Source organism: Vulpes vulpes, chromosome 7 (assembly GCF_048418805.1).
Source record: "Vulpes vulpes isolate BD-2025 chromosome 7, VulVul3, whole genome shotgun sequence".
Taxonomy (NCBI): Eukaryota; Metazoa; Chordata; class Mammalia; order Carnivora; family Canidae; genus Vulpes; species Vulpes vulpes.
In genome coordinates this window covers 71223697-71241618 of record NC_132786.1, presented here as the reverse complement: position 1 = coordinate 71241618, position 17922 = coordinate 71223697, and the positions used below count along the sequence as shown (strand labels likewise).

At 42.1% G+C, this 17922-nt stretch overlaps 1 protein-coding gene across 1 annotated transcript in view; it reads right to left on the bottom strand.

Annotated features, from left to right (window-relative positions):
• The window catches only part of LOC112928940 (uncharacterized), a 158544-nt gene that overhangs the window by 56268 nt on the left and 84354 nt on the right, over positions 1–17922 (bottom strand). The gene's annotated exons all lie outside the window — the stretch shown is intronic.

The following is a 17922-nucleotide window of genomic DNA, read 5'->3' as shown; positions in this document are numbered from 1 at the left end:
CAGATTTATACAAATGACAATGCCATAGACCAAAGGAAATAAAACTGACCCTTGAACAATGTGGGGGTTAAGCATCCCCCACCTCGAACAGTCGAAAATCGAAAATCTGTATATAACCTCTGACTCTCCCAAAACTTAACTACTAATAGCCTACTACTGACTGGAAGCCTTACCGATAACATAAACATGGATCAATTAACACATATTTTGTAGGTTATATGTATTACATACTATATTCTTACCATAGAGCTAGCTACAGAAAAGAAAATGTTATTAAGAAAGTCATAAGGAAGATTGGGCACCTAGTTGGCTCAGTTGGAAGAGTACACAACTCTTGGGGCCATGAGTTCAAGCCCCATGTTGGATGTAGAGATTACTTAAAAATAAAATTGTTTTTTAAAAAAGAAAAAAATTTAAGAGGTATGTGTGAGAAGATGCTAGAAGGACTTCTATTTGTCCTGCTGGAGGTCAATAACAGAAGTAAAAAGTCACATAGTATCCTATGTAGGAATTAAGTGGGTATACACTTCAGAGGCTTGGCCAGGATAGAACCTCAGAAGGTCAGGTCTACTAAAGCCTTATTGGCAGACCAGCACTATCGAATCACCTGGAAGCTCATCAGAAATAAACAGCCCAGAGCAACCGAAGCAGAATCTATTTTAATAAGCTCCCCAAGATTTGCATGCACATGGAAGTTTGAGATGTACTATACTTAAGTACCTTACTTTCAGAAATACTATTGTTCAGTACAATCAGCTTTCCAGATCTTTCTCATAATCTGTCAGGTCTTTCTCATAAATTAAAATGTCCCTCAGGGCAGCCCGGGTGGCTCAACGGTTTAGCGCCTGCCTTCGGCCCAGGGCGTGATCCTGGAGTCCCGGGATCGAGTCCCACATCAGGCTTCATGGATGGAGCCTACTTCTCCCTCTGCCTGTGTCTCTGCCTCTTTCTGTGTCTCTCCTGAATAAGTAAATAAAATATCAAAAAAAAAAAAAAAATGTCCCTCAGATGAGCGCCCAGGTTGTACAGTCATTTGAGCGTCTGACTCTTGGTTTCAGCTCAGGTCACAATCTCAGGGTTCTAAGGCTGAACCCTCTGCACTGGGCATGGAGCCTGCTGAAGAGAGAATCTGAGGGAGACTCCCCACTGAGCACAGAGCCCAATGCGGGACTTCTATCTCACAACCTGGAGATCTTTCAATTCATCAGTTGTTTAGTTTAGACTTCTAAATCTGAGCTTCCTTAGAGCAAAGGACAAACTTCATTCTCACTGATGTCACATACCCAGAGTGGCTATAAGTAAAAGGGAAGACACCTACAGTTCACCATTTGGGTAAAACTTATAGACAATTTGCAAAAAATAATATTCCTTATGCAAATAAAAGCAAAAAAATAAGAATTACAGGAAAACTTCTATACTTTCAAATTTTAAATAAATTTTAAGTTATGTTTTGGTGTGTGTGTCGATGGGGGGGGGGGCACAAAAAATACCTGAATTGTCAAAAGAAATAAATATATAAAAAAGTAAATAAGCAAAGATTAAAAAGAGAGGATCATCTGAATACAAATTAACCTTATAAAGAGATGTGTTGTGACTTATCCTGCACTGAAAACTTAAATCACTCATTTCATAAAAATATTAAGTGAGCTACACCAATTAAGTCAAGGCTGACTTAATTGGCATGTTATCTTAGTGACCCCCAATGAACCATGACTTCTGGTATTCATGTCCTGTGCTGCACCTTCCCATATCAACTCTGGGCTGGACTCATGGGGGGTTAGCAAGTATGAGGCAAGCAGAAGCTTGGTAAGTATTTGCACAGTGGGGCTTATCCTCTCAAACATCAATTGATATTCAGCTGTAATATATAGAAGACCCAGCAAGAAAAGATCAAAACCTCCCAGATGACCCAACGAAGGTAATGGACATGAGTGAAGCTGTCTCGGATCTTCCAGCCCCAGCCACCATCTTGCTGCAACCACTCTAGATCATCAGAGAGACCAGCAGAAGAACCACCCAGCTGAACCCAGCCAACCCAGTCACGAGCAAAGAAAACAACTGTGTTTATCCACTAAGTTTTGGGATGGTTTATTATGTAATAACAGAAAACTCAAAAGAACTAGGAACTATATCTGGTTTAGAATGGAAGCGTCTCATGAGAGAAATCCAGGGTGATTTTTTTTCTTTCTGTTTCTGATAAAAGATAAGCTCATACTTAAGAGTATTTAGTAAGTTCAAATGGAATAAGTAGCTGAAGGTGTCACTTTCAAAGGATTATATAAAAGAAAACTAATCTTTTCTCTATAAATATAGACATGGGGTTGAAATATCACGAACACAAAAAGCAATCAGAGGAATATTGTGGAAATCAAAGACCCTAAAGTCAGTTTAAATACCAAAGCACTGGTAGAAGCTGGTAACACAGCACAATCCAGGAAATAAGACTAGGGTTGAACTAGAGGTTTGACAACTATTTAAGCCCGGAAAATTGCACTCAGGTTTTTACTCTAAATCTCCTGCAACTAGAAAGAAGGAAGAGATGGAGAGGAGGGAGGAAAGGAGATATTGCAAAAAATTAAGACATGTTTATGGAAGAATACTAAAATAGAGGAAATACGAATTAAGTGGTCTAGGCCAAGTGCTTATAATCTACTTGAAACAATAATGTTTTTTCACATTACTAAAGCACTTTTAATCTATTATCTTTTACCAAATTCACAATAACTTCCAAGGCCGAGCTTCTTGATCTGGGGGAAGAGGGTTCAAAGACTCCTCTGAGAATCCAAAAAAAAAAAAAAAAAGGTAAAGGCCCCAGAAATATAGGACTGTATGTGTAGCTTTAAGAAGACCATCTATGGATTCCAGGTTACAAATCTATGTTCTCTAGTGAAATAAGTATTATTAGTATAATTTCACTGATGAGTAAACACAAGTATTCCAAAACTGAGTTACCTGAGGTCATACAGTAAGTGACTGAAGGGACCAGCAATGTAACCCCAGAGCTTATGCCACTAAGTTCTTGCTTCTGACTTTGTTTTACAACCCAAACAGGACTGCTGAGCCTGAGGAAAAATAAATTCTTCCCAATTTATGATTTAAACAGTACAAGAAACGGAGAGGCATTTAAAGGTGGGGGAAAGAAGGTGAAGAGCCAAGAGAGACCAGCCCCTTCTTCCTAGCTATAGGATCAGTAACAGGGTCATTCCTGTAAGATACACCAGGCATCCGCCCCCCCAATACCAAAGAAGTGCCCACCCTCAAAAGCAGTTTCTGCTCAACGTATTTCTACATAGGAACAGGTCATTGGTTGTCTAGCTCTAGAGTACATAGGGTTAGACCCTCTCTTGTGTCCCCACCATGAGCAGTTCAGGACCCTCTCAGGTCCTGCAGGTTCTTGGAACAAGAGCCCAGCTGACAATGAGGGAAGTAGAGGGCGAACAACTCAACTGTGCTCAGACCACTCCTGAAATTCTTCTGAGGAGACTTTGCAGTCACGGTACCCTTATGTAAGGACTCTAAAATACTACTGTTGGGGGTGGGGGTGGTGGGGATTGGTGGCTATCTTCACTGTGAAGAGTTTCAACCTCTGAGGGGAGCATATAAACCTCATTCCATTACTTAATGGGCTCAGCAGTCTGGGAAGTAGATCTCTGTGCCAACTGGGACCACTGACATTACATTTATAGACCAGAGACCACAGCACACTAAGGTCTACACTTGAATTTGGGTGATACAATATCCAACAAGGATAAAACATTTGATTTCTTGTTTGGATGGTCTAGTATTGCATGCTTCTTTTATCCCCTATCCACTTAAAAGCATTTAAGAAAAATCTGTACACAGAAAGGTCTGGGGACCTCTTTTGTATTGTGTCTGATTATGTCCCCGTTAAGCTGAAAAGCTTCATGCTGATGCATCTTTGGGGGCAGTCACCAAGTTAATTTTCGCCTTCTCCATACCCGCGGGAAATGCACCCAATACAGTGCAATCAACTTAGCATCCCAACTCAGTGTCCGGGGAGGTTGCTACCAAACTATCTTACCAATTCTAGCATGCCTGGTGGCAACTACTCTACTTGGACCCAAAACAGTAGGCCATCCAAAAACAAATGCAGGATCTCAGGGAAAATTCCTGGAAGATCAGTTGGGTATTCATCTGCAAGCTCAGTCTTCGACCACAAAATTCTACTGTACAACAATAGTTTCTGAAAAGACAAATCTCTTAAAGTATTTGTCTGCCTTTCTAGCCTCCAGTTATATTGATCAAGTCCAACCTAAATTGCCACCTCTTGCATTAAAACTCTCCATAAACCAGATCCATTCTTTCTCTGAGAGAAAGACAGGGACTGGGGGCACCCGGGTGGCTCAGTGGTTGAGTGTCTGCCTTTGGCTCAGGTCGTGATCCCGGGGTCCTGGGATCAAGTCCCATATCAGGTTCCCCACATGGAGCCTGCTTCTTTCTGCCCATGTCACTGCCTCTCTCTGTGTGTTTCTTATGAATAAATAAAATATTTTAAAAAGAAAAAGAAAAGAAAGATAGGAACCCCCATGGCACTCCATCTCTACTGCCCCGACAATACCATCATTCTCCACCTTGTATGGCTTTACTTCTTTAAGCAACATGAGTACGGGACCTGTGTGGTTTTGGGTTCGAATGCCTAGCATCTTCCATGCATACATATACCATGTGTGTGTCCGTGTGTCCTGGAAGGACATGTGGGTACACACTGAGATCACAGAGCACCTCCTGTGCCCCAAGCACTGTGTTTTGCATACACTGTTGCTTTTTATTTCTACAATATCTCCATCAAGTCGCCATTCTGCAGATAAGGAAACTGAAATGCAGAGAGGTTAAGGCTTGGCCAAAATCACAAAACTAGTCAACAGCAGAGCTGAGTTTCAAACCCAGGTCTGATTCTAGAAGCCAAGGCACTGAAAAAGTTAACATGCAATAAGTATTCAATAGGTCATTTAGTGGGCAGCATGTCTGTTCCTGGCATTTGTGCTGAGAACTACTGGGAGTCGAGATGCTTTCTCTCTCTCTCTCTCTTTTTTTTTTAAGATTTTATTTATTTATTCATGAGAGACGCAGATAGAGAGAGAGAGGCAGAGACACAGGCAGAGGGAGAAGCAGGCTCCAAGCAGGAAGCCCGATGCAGGACTCCAGGACCACGCCCCGGGCTGAAGGCAGGCGCCAAACCGCTGAGCCACCCAGGGATCCCCAAGATGCTTTCAATTCAACAACTGTTTAAGTAACTGCGCTACGAAGTAATAAGTAACAAGGCCAAAAAGGGGGTTTTGCACAAATGCTAACAAGGACGGTCAGAAGAGCACGGTCAGAGGAGCACAATGCCACTTTTTCTGGGGGTAGGTGGGAGGTGAAGGGGGTGGGAGTAGAATTAAAATTTTCATGAAGAGGGTGCTGTGTTGTAACCTGGCTTTACACAAGCAGAAGATGAGTTAGGTGGTAATAAGACCTTAAAGATTAAAGGGGGCTCACTCTACTCTTTTTCCTAAAAGCAGGAGAGGGACAGTTACATTTGGTAAGATTGTATCCTTGGTAGTACAGACAATTTCATATACCTGCTCTTTATGCAGCAGCCATTCTGGAAACATTCAGTAAATGGATACAAACCGCAGAAAGGAGAACAGGGTAAAAGAAACATGGGGTTCATAGGCTTCCTTACAAGATTCAATCAGCTCCCTCATGTGTTCCACATGCAGTCTGGTTTTCCGATGCATATTAATAAACCCCACCCTGGCCTTTTGCAGCCTCTCATTCGGTTGTACATGCTCTCCACCCAATCACTTCATCTTCCCAATGGCAGCCCCAATCAATGTCAGTTTTACTGAAGCTTTACTCCTCAAACTAAGTAATTTCATCTATTTCTCTGTACATCAAAGGGTTTTTCTTTTGGAAAACACTTTGTATTTAAAAACAAGTAAAAATAATGAAAGGGGCACATCTACCCAAGAGGGAAAAAGGCGAGCCAGGTACATGCAAAACAACACGAGAGAAAAACAAAGGAAAACCTGTTACAATAAAATGTCAGATCCGCTTCTATAGGGAAATAAGTGCTCCTTGAATAAATAAACGAATAAATAAACATGTCAGCAGAAAAAATTCTCCAGCTGTATTATGCCCGAAGCCATGAAAACCTGTTTCCTCCTTTCCTTCTTGTCCTTTTGAAAAGACAACGTGTCACAGTCAGACTTTTTTTTTTTTTTTAATATAATAGCATTCATTCTTGTGACAAATATTTGCTAAGATGCGGGGGGGGGGGCTAATGGGGGAGGAGGAGGAGGATGGACAGAATAAAAAGGCGAAGAAGTACACAGAAAAGAGAGAGGAAACTAAGACGCCATCTGCTGACAAAAAGGAGGAAAGAAAGGAAAATGTGCAAGCGCTGCTTCTCAACTAGTGCGCCTTTGAGGAAATGCAACAAATCAGCCCATCATTCATCTTTACGAAACGGAAAAGCTTACTAGGAAAGTATGTGAAATATATGTTTTCGCTTCTGTATATTTCATGTCCTGAAAAGTACTATTACTACTGAATCAAATGATAAAAGCCACGACGATTCCCCAAGCACAGAGACAATTACACCTGAACTACCATAAGAAGCATCAGAGTAGTTATCACACCGAATGAAACAGAGACATCCCATGCTATTTCAGCTCATCCAGTCAGAACAAGCTGAGGAATGATTTCTTTGGCTAAAAGGGGTCATCGAAGTTTTTAAACAAACCTGGGACAGGAGAAGACTATAGAATACTAAAGGAGACTCATTATTTATAAATAGGATGTTGGACATTACCACTGATTACAAGCTGGCCAATGTATCCATCACTCATTCCATGCTACAAAAAGGCAGAAAAGCTTATCAGAAGTAAAAACTCTCAGTGACTGAATGAAATCAAATTCCATGATAAATCTCTGAGCTGAGGAGAAAGGGAAAAAAGAAGGGTTTCCCCGCATGCACATCTTCAAAAAGTTGTAACACACTGTTTTTTTTCTCTTTTTTCCATCCACCCAACCATACCACACACACACACACACACACACACACACACACACACACACACACCTGTTTCCATTTCCAACACATCCATATTTCCACTTGAGTTCAGAGATCTCTACTTTACAGGCAGCTTCTTTCAATAACCCAATTTTCGGCATACAGCATTTCTCAGCATGTGAGAACCATTTGTGTACATAGCACCTGATGGCCAGCCACACACCACAGGATTCAAGTCACTAACGGACATCACTGTGGTTTTAGAACTGGAGCGTGTTGTATAGAAGTCTCCATTCCACAGTGCTTGGGGCTCATCAGTTCACAATGCTAATAGCGGCATTTAACCTACACTAAAGGGACGCCTGGGTTGCTCAGCAGTTGAGCCTCTGCCTTTGGTTCAGGGCGTGATCCCAGGGCAGGGGTCGAGTCCCACACTGGGCTCCCCTGTGGGGAGCCTGCTTCTCCCTCTGCCTCTCTCTCTGTGTCTCTCATGAGTAAATAAATAAACTCTTAAAAAAATAACCTAAAATACAATGTTTTCATTGATTTATTTATTCTGCCTATATACTATTTGATTGTTTTGCATTAAAATTTAAGAAAGGTTGATATCTTGTTACTGAATTTTTTTGTTTTTTACTGTGGTCTTAGACTCTTGGTGTGCAGTAGCTACAAAAGAGCTCAAGAAAAGTGGACAAAGCCATATTATAGAGAACACATAATGCCTTTTTAGGTCACGTTGTGGTAACTATGCTACTCCTTGAAGCAATTATGTCCATTTCTAACTGGACTTAATATTGTGTTCCTTACAAATGAATGTCAGCTTGAGGACTGAGAATCACTAACATTTTTCCTGTTGGAAGTTATTGAATTATTGACAACTTTTAAGAATTTGTTCTATAAAAGTTTTTCAGAACAAATAAGCCATATTTGTTAATTAAAAAAAAAACGTATAAAACATCTTGGGAGGGTGAAAAGAAATGTGGATAGACCCTAAATATATTTTCACACAAGAAAAATACACTCAGGGCTTGGTGATCTATATACTTGTTCTGCTTTAGAAACTTATACCTTAAAGCACCAGAGTGCACTGACATGCTCTAATGGAAACCCACAAAGGGAAAGGGGCAAGGAACTAGTTACACTAATTTATAGAAAAGATCCTTCATTAAGAGAGCACACATGGTGTGGTGCAGAGAGGCCTGCAACAGCAGTCAGAAAAGCCTGGCTCTCATTCCTAGGCCCACCACTAGCAAGTTACAATCTTCATCCCTGCATCTCTGCTTCATCATCCACAAAAGAAGAGACCTGATGTTTTCTCAGAGTTCTTCTTGCCCTGTGTTTCTACAGCCTCATTAGCTAAGAAAATATACACACAAAACTCCAACCTACTGAGAATAGGAATCTAGACAGTGTTCTTGGAACTACTGAATCATGCATTCACAAGGCAAAAATGAGCTCCACTCAAACCAGTATCCTGAATTTAGTGCTTAGCCATCTCATGGGATAACTTTATATTTTAATACTGATCTCTACATCAGTAAAAGTTAAAAAGTGGGTGGGAAAAAAGTTAAAGAGTCGCATCTTCCTGAGCTTGTCTCCACGCACATGTTCCAGAGTTTCTCTAGGGTATATATCTGGAAGGAAAAAGGCTAGATATAGGGTCTGCTCCCATTAAGCCCCTCAATATACCCTCAGTCCTAAGTTTTCACTCAGAATGGCTTCTTGCCTTGGAATATACTCTTAATTCCAATTCTTACTGGTTTCTAACCCACATGGAGTTTTGTCCTTCATAATTTACACTCAATCCAGCTTTTACCATATGACTTTGCCCCCCACCCTCACCCCTTTTGCTTAGGGATCAATAAGTACTACTTCAGCCATGCTACTTCAATCCAACTCAACCTCAGGACCCTTTTAGCTAGAAGCACACAGTCTGTGCATGGTATGTGAATGGCATTCCAACAATACCCATGCCTCTTAATTCCAAAGGCCACCAACTTGATACTCCAAAATCAACAAGCATTTATTGAGTCTTTGTTCTGTGCATTGCACAAAGACCTGGCATGCATTTGAATATCACTTGACTTCCCCTATACAGACTCACTGAGTGCTAACCATCAAACAATTTCAATTAATAGATTATGATTAACCAGCTGCCATGAGAAACCCCAATCTGAAGTTTGATGACATTTCCAGGTAAGAGGATAAAGGAAACAGGCATGCGTGTGACAAGTAGACAACCTTCCTGCCCCTACCATCCACCATATTTCAAGTCATATGTTGGATGTGGGGAGGCAAAGAGATTCTTTCCATAGCAATAGGGATCCTGAACCTTGTTCCATCAGGTATCACCCTGCCTCCTTCTCACGCTGAGGGGGCACTACTGATAAAGTTGGCTATTACCTGTTATGTCATGACCGTGGCAAATCATTTAATCTAAATCACTGAAAATCATTTAGAATCTTCAGTCTCTGAATCTCAGTTGCCTTATCTGTAAAAAGGAAGGTAAATGATACCTACCTGCCAGACTCATTATGTTGATTAAATGAGAATGTATAGGCAGTGGGGCTTTCGAACTTGCTCCTTGAATAGGGCTAAAGAACAAAAATCAGGAACAAGGCAAATGTCCACTCAACAGAAGAAGGAACTTATTAGAGCAATTTAAAGATAGGAGCAGTTTGGTACCAAAGTTCAAGCAGGGTTTGTAAGGCCTACTCACAGCCAAAATGAGCTGGAGTGCCTAGGTGGCTCAGTAAGTTAAGCATCTGCCTTGGGCTCAGGTCATGATCTCAGGGTCCAGGGATTGACCCCTGCATCTGGCTCCCTGCTCAGTGGGGAGTTTGCTTCTCCCTCTCTGTCTGTCCCCTTCCCCCTACTCATGTGCTCTTTCTCTCAAATAAATAAAATATCTAAGGAAAAAAAATCAAAATGATCTTTCATTAACCCTCTTTTCTTTTTTTTTGTTTTTAACCCTCTCTTTTCTTAAGTAAGAAATACTCTAGTTTGAATAGGAGAAAACACTGTGGCTTAATTATTTTTCTCTAAATTTTAAGGCTGTAGATATTATTTCATAAAACATAAGAATATTCAACATTGATGCCACAAAAATTTATGATGGGGAAATTATGACACTTAATAAAACAATAAAAAAAGAACCTCTCCTAAGAAAATAATCCAATTTCATATGGCAAGTAATGAACAAGGGTCTACTAATTTCACCATGGAAGAAAGAAAAATCTAAATTAAAGCGAAATAATAATTTGGACTCTAATGATGTCAATGTTCTTGGGCTTCTAAAAAAACAATTTAAAAATCATTCCATCCAAACCCTTGAAACCAGACCACTGCCATCTCTGGAAGTTAATGAGCACTGCCTGATGGGCTCAAGGCAGCTGCCAATCTAGAAAGTATAGCAACAGCTATCTTCAGTTGTTAATTTCTTCATTGCTTTGAGCCACCCAGAAGTAACTTAATTTCTGCATTCGCTTGCAAAGAGAGTTTATTTTAAGTCATTCTTAGTCACACAAAGAAAATTATTTTTCACAACAGTCCTATTTGGATTTTTGGGTTTCCCCCATAGCACTCTTTTTATTGAGTAGCATCTATGCCTCCCTGGGTACCCCCTCTTCCGCCAATCCCAAACGCTGGCAGGAAATCAAACATCAGTTCTTTTGCTCTTATCCATCCCACTTGGGAGGAAGTACTAAAGAAAAGTCTTGAAAGTAAGGGACTAACTCAAGTAATTTCCACTAGGAACTGAGAAATGGTACATGAAGAGACCCTGGCCCCATCCTCACTTACGAGCTGTTTGGACTCTGGTGAATGACTTAACCTTTCTCAACCCTAGTTTCCTCAACCAGCAAACAAAGAGGCATGATTAAATGACCTAAATGGGTCATTCAAGCATTAAAGCTTTGCTGCTCTGAACTACACACAAGCAGAGATGCACTAAACTTAAGAGAATATGGCCAAGAAAATAGGAGCAAACAGGATGCCAAGAAAAGTCCTATGTTGTTAGACGCAAACCTTACATTTTCTCAGGAATCCAACCTACTCACAAAAGCAACTTCCAATACCATTATTAACTGCTTATTGAAAGAATCATGAAGTAGTTTCCAGAGCACGGTAAAATTTTTGAAAAACACAATTTCTATTTTCAAGTATGTTTCAGAAACTGGGTTAAACAAAGTGAAACAGAATTCTCACCTTTGTGAATTTCCAAGAGAGCTATGACAACACAGAATTTTTCCAAACCTGTCTGCCACAGAATTCTTTTTTTATACATCAAATCCTGCAGATCCAGTGCTCTCAGGAATACACTCAAGAGACTGCTGTTCTAACCAATTAAGTGTCCGCTGTGAGATTATAAAAATGAATGGACTTGAAGCATCGCCCAGGGCACCACCAGGAGCCCTGGCAGCAGGTCAAGATCCCCTGCTCTACTGCGAGTTCTGCTGCCAACGAGTTGTTTGCACTGGACCCAGTTTACCAGCCTCCCCAGACCTGCTGGGTCCCACCTGTGCTCCGGGCATCAGCTGCCAGTGTGCCCACTCCACCCCAGCCCCAAGCAGCATGGCACACAGCCACCTCATGTCTGTTTTCCTGTATAAATCTTGCAGAAATGCTGGCTCCAAAGGCTACCCCTAAGTGACAATCCAAATAACTCAGACCCTTCATCCCATTCTAATTTCAACATTATCATATAGTAGGTGTGTGTGTGTGGGGGTTGTTCTGGAGTTGTTGTATAGTAAGGAGAGTTCTAGAAAAATCCAAATTTTCTTGTAATATCCTTCAATGTAGATATAACTAAAGAAAATGAACCACACAGTCTCTCTTAGAACTAACCTCTTTTCATAGAAATGTCCTGATTAACAAATGACAATTAAGCAAACACTGGAAATTAGAGGAACAACACAGCTTTCTTTGAAATTTGAAAAAAAAGTTTTTCTGATTAAGTATTGACTGAAAAACAGTTAACATGTTTGTCACTTTCAAAAAGCCACAAATGAATTTCTCTGAAAAACCCGAAGTCTTTTTGAAAAAAATCCACAAAATTGGGACTCTGCCAACGCATGAATGTTACAAAACCATGTGCCACATGCCCTTTATGTTTCACGTTAATTACTGAGGCAAGGATTAAGCTCCTGGCGATTTGAAGTCAGAAAGATCAGACATAGATTCAAGGACTGGCTCTGGTATTTGGGCAAGTTCCTTAATTTTCATTCAACCTCTGTCTCCTAACCCATTAAATCGGAATAAGAATACTTAGTTTACAGGAGGGTTAAGAGTTTAAATAAAATTGAATTTGCCTAACAGATTAGGGACCTGCAACAGTTAGAATTAGGTTTGGCTGAGAGGGTCTGCAAGCCCGAAGTATTTGTGGTTTAAACAAGAGAAGTTTCTTTCTTTCTCAGGTAGAAGTCCAGGAAGGTGTGTGTGGCACTCTACCACGAGTGACGCCAACCTCAAGATGGCAGAAGGGACATATACTGTCCCTTAAAAGGAAGGTTCTAGAAACGACTATGTGATAACATGCCTCCCATTAACCAGAATTTAGTCATATGGCCATCAAGCTGCCAGCTATGAAGTAGGGCTGCAGTGACTCTATAGGGTGTTATGGACACTGAGGGGACAGCCCGAAGGCTTGGCCACAAAACCCAGTAACGGCTCACCTCTGGTCTCTAACAGCTTTGTTGTTCAGCAGGAGTGCCGTTCAGCCTGTACATACTGGTACAGCCCCAACACCAGTATGTGAGGCTGGCATCTACTCAGGTGTGTGAATTCCTCTGCTGTGCTGGTTGTTAAATATTGTGAAAATTATCCTTGCCTTTGGGAAGTCACTGCCTTCAACTTCCACAACAGACAAGATCTCCTTTGTAACACATGCAGTTTTGGACAAAATTTTTCCCTAACTGGTTTTCTCTTTGCTTTCTTTCCTGAAAAAGTACATATCACAGCACTTGCTTTAACAGAAAAAGATCAATTCTGAACTCCAGGGTTCTGTTTTCAAAACCTTACACTTCACTTTGGCTATCTGGGCACTCCCATTTTTGATGTCGTGGTCTCCTGGAAGCTGGAATACAGAGACGTGCTGGGGAAGAAAGCACCTCGGTCCCCACTGCCCGTGCCCCCCATTGCTGGACACTCTCCCACCTCTGGTCCCTGTTAGCGGCTGTAAGCAAAGGATGGGGGAGGAGACAGGGCAGTGCAGGCTACCAAGTCCATACTCAATGCCTGTGACCTTTCTGTGGGTGGTACGTGCCGAATAAGCTGTGGTACGTCACTATTCAAATTAAACTCAATTAACACCAGTATTCATCTTCTTGAAAGACTGGCGCTGAAGCAGGGTGCCTCAGACCTAGAACAATTTCCTTTCAACCCCGTCTTTCTGGGGTAATTATTTCCAAGAGTTTAAATCGGCATTTCCTAAACTGTGTTTCACAAGTGTTATGAAAGGTTGCATGGGAAAAAAACAAAACTAAACTCAGTGCTAGGAAATTTTTTCTCCTAAAATGTATTAAGTTCTACGTACTAAACCAGTTGTAAATAGCTTTAATTACTGCAAAATAACCAGTCTGTAAGAAATGGTCTGGCAAGCCAGGAACCTGGCATGCCAGGAGGCCTCATGAGGTTTCATCTGATGGTCACATGAAACTTCAGACCAGCTCTCTGCTCCTACTGAACTATAGAATTCTTTCTGTCCTAAGTGACTCTTATCTCCTAAACCACCTATTCTGCATCCGACACATTTTAATGATGTTTTATTTTTTCCTTCTTTGTTTTACTTATTTTTATTTATTAAGTAATACAAGCACATAGTTACAAGGTACATAAAGAAAAGGGTGAAAAAAATCATCCTGCTATACTACTCTGTCCCCCTTACAATATCTCCACTCCCAGAGGCAACTATTCTTCCTGCATCCTGTTAATCCATCCAGATTACATATTTTCTAACATAAATAAATGCATTTTTTTACAAAAGGGTGCATTTCCAATATTCTTTACTCACCTTAAAAAGTTTAAACCTAATTTGTTGTCTGCACTTTCTGTAACTAATGTCTCTAAACACTTTCTATTTTTTTTAAGATTTATTTATTTATTTATTTATGAGAGAGAGAGAGAGAGAGGCAGAGACACAGGAGGAGGGAGAAGCAGGCCCCATGCCTGGAGCCCGACGCGGGACTCGATCCCGGGACTCCAGGATCTTTCTTTACATACCCAAGGCTGATTGGACTATTTCCAAAAAATAATTTATTCTGTTAAAGTTGGAACAAGCATTAAGGATGTGCTACAATTATCTCTAAAATCTGGAATTAAAATACTTTTAATTTACTACAACTCTATGTTTGATTATGCACTCTGTTTAAAAATTTTCCTGGCATGATGTTGCATGTGGATCACACCAAATTAACAGTTTCTCTGTTAGGTGGGAAAAACAAATTGCAGAAGAGTATGTACAATATTATACCAACTGTACAGATATATGTGTGTGCATATATTTATACATATACACATGCACATTTGTATGTGAACAGAATTCATCTAGAATAGTGCTGCTCAAGACAGCACATTCTGGAAATGCTATCTACTCTGTCCAACACTGGGGCAGGTAGTCCTGGATGGCTACTAAACACATGAAATATGGCTGGTATGACTGACAAATTGAATGTTTCACTGTATTTAATTTTAATTAATTTAAATTTGAATAGCCACGCATCACAAATGGCTACCTCCTTAGATGGCCCAGATCTAGTAGAATAAATCTCAAGCTATTCAAAGGGCTATCTCAGGGGTGCCTGGCAGTCTCAGTAAGTATCTGCTTTCAGCTCAGGTCATGATCTCAAGGGTCCTGAGATCAATCCCTGCATTGAGCTCCCTGCTCAGTGAGGAGTCTACTTCTCCCTCTCCCTCTGCCCCTCCCCCTGACTCATGGTGGTGCTATCTCCCTCTCTATCATAAATAAATAAAAAATCTAGGGATCCCTGGGTGGCTCAGCAGTTTGGCACCTGCCTTTGGCCCAGGGCACGATCCTGGAGTCCCAGGATCCAGTCCCGTGTCGGGCTCTCGGCATGGAGCCTGCTTCTCCCTCCTCCTGTGTCTCTGCCTCTCTCTCTCTGTCTCTCTGTGTCTATCATAAATAATAAATAAATAAATCTTTTAAAAAAATCTTTAAAAAACAAAACAACAAAAAACAAAGGGCTACCTTAAAGGGGTTACTATTGGAGGGAGAAAAGTAAACTGTTACTTAAATTTTACACACTGCTAATGGTGTTTGAATTTTATTATTTAGCTTTGTCCAACTGGCATGGATAACTAATTAAACAAATAAATAGGAAGGGAAGAGGGGATCCCTGGGTGGCTCAGTAGTTTAGCGCCTGCCTTCGGCCCAGGGCGTGATCCTAGAGTCCTGGGATCGAGTCCCGCATTGGGCTCACTGCATGGAGCCTGCTTCTCCCTCTGCCTCCATCTCTGCCTCTCTCTCTGCCTCATGAATAAATAAATAAATAAATCTTTAAAAGAAAATAGGAAGGGAAGATGTTTTAGCTTGGGTTGCTATAACAAAATACCACAGGCTGGGTGGCTCAAACAACAGAAATTTATTTCTCACAGTTCTGGAGGCATCAAGTCCAAGATCGGGGTGCCTGTAGGGTGGGATTCTGTGAATGCACTCTTCCTGCTTACAGATGGTTGCCTTCTCGCTGTGTCCTTGCATGGACGGTGGTGGGGAGCAAGCTTTAGTCACTCTTCCTCTTCTTAGAAGGACACCAATCCCATCATGAGGACTCCACTCTTATGACCCTTAAATGTAAGCCTAATCCACCCCAGATGTCCACCTCCTAATACCGTAACATTGGAGGTTAGATCACATCCCACAACTGATGTATCGGCAAAAGGCACCAACTCTATCTTTGGTGTCCCCAATCCAATCACCTCTTAGAACTGCCATTACTACCAACCCAGTCTCACCTAGACCATACTACATTTCCACTCTTGGCCCCCACCCGCAACCCCACAGCATCCCAAGTAACCTTTTAAAATGAAAAGTCCTGGGGATCCCTGGGTGGCGCAGCGGTTTAGCGCCTGCCTTTGGCCCAGGGCGCGATCCTGGAGACCCGGGATCGAATCCCACATCAGGCTCCCGGTGCATGGAGCCTGCTTCTCCCTCTGCCTGTGTCTCTGCCTCTCTCTCTCTCTCACTGTGTGCCTATCATAAATAAATAAAAATTTAAAAATAAAATAAAATAAAATGAAAAGTCCTAGCACATCTTTCTCTGTTCAGAAAAGGCTCCCCATATGGGAATCAAATCCATGTTGCCCATCATTTAGGTCTTACATGGACCGGGCCCTGATACCTCTCCAAGTTCATTTCCAAATATTCTTTCCTTCATTGCACACTCTGCTCCAGCAAAAACACTGCAGCCAATAGAGCTGCTCCTCCACCATGTCTCATCTTAGATCTTTAAACTTGGAATTCCCAGTGTCTGGAAAGCTCTTCCTTACTTCACTCATGCTAGAAGACTGAATGGCTTGTGTTCTCCCAGGACTTCTACCCTGAAACCGTACTTCCCAACGTGAGAGTATTTATAGGTGGGGTGATGAAGTCCTGAGGGTGGAAATTAGTGCTCTTCTAAGAGATGTGATCTCTCTCTCCTGCTGCCATAGAAGAACACATCAAGAAGGCAGTTCTTGGAGCCGGGAAGAGCAGGAACCCGACCCTGCTGGCACCCAGATCTCAGATTTCCAGACTCTAGAACTGTGAGAAATCACTGTTTGTTGTTAGGCCACATGGTTTGCGCTATTTCATGACAGCAGTCCAAACTAAGACACTTGGGTCCCTGGTTAAATGTCGCCTCCTCGGAAAGACCTGATTTCTGAGCTAAATGGAATGGCAGCATGTCCTGCCACCCCCGTTTCTCCCCATCCCCATATTCGGCTTTACTCTTCTTCGCAGCACTTAGCAGCATCTGACATCGTATCACGCGTTTATTGGCTCACGGGGTGCCTCCCACAGCAGAACAAAAGCTCAAAGTGGGCAGAGAGTGAGTGATGTCACCAACATGGTGACACAGGTTGTGCCCTGACTTCACACCCCTTCCCAACAACAACTAGCATCAGTCCAGGAGCACAGGAGTGAGGCTGACACACTCCCCTGCACCGGAGACCAACACAGACCGCATCAGGAAGAGACAAGAAGCCTGCGCGGCGCACGGAGAGGTCTCCCTTGGCCACCAGCTCTTCCAGCAGGAAGAGACAACCCGGGAGGGACAATCAGCAGCCGGCATTGTGGGTCACTCTGTAGGAGCCACCTACTTTAGCCTCACACCAAGGAGACTGCGGAGGAACCGGGGCCCAATCACTGGGAATCTGACATGACCGATGACTGGGGTGGGCGAGGGCCCAGAGGATCTGGGCAGATGGGCACCATTCCTGCAGTGCCCAACCAGTGGCTCTGCTCATCTGCACAACAGGATTGGGGGTGCACCCTACCCCGGAAACTAGGTGGGTACTCAGCAAGCATTTATTGAATAAATTAACTAAGTAGTTCTCACAGAGCCATCTCTGAAAATAATCTGTGAACTGGCTGGTTAGAGTGAAACAATAAAAACAAAAGTAGTCACAGTAGGGGAGAGGGTAGGAACTACTATGATCAGATCAGGAAACTGAAGCTGCTCCCCATGCCCACCCCCAAAAGACCCAAAGCCCCACCCCTATCAGCACTCCAGGCCCAGGCTCAGGCCCAGTCCAAGACAGGAGCAGGTCTGGCTCCTCCGAGGGATGCATGGGTGCTAGGGTGCTAGTTTCCAGCTAACTGGAATGGAAATATGTGGATCATTACTAGTAACACTGCATCTTCAGTAATACAGAAAGTGGTTCCTTTATATCCTCTGTGACAAATAAACCCT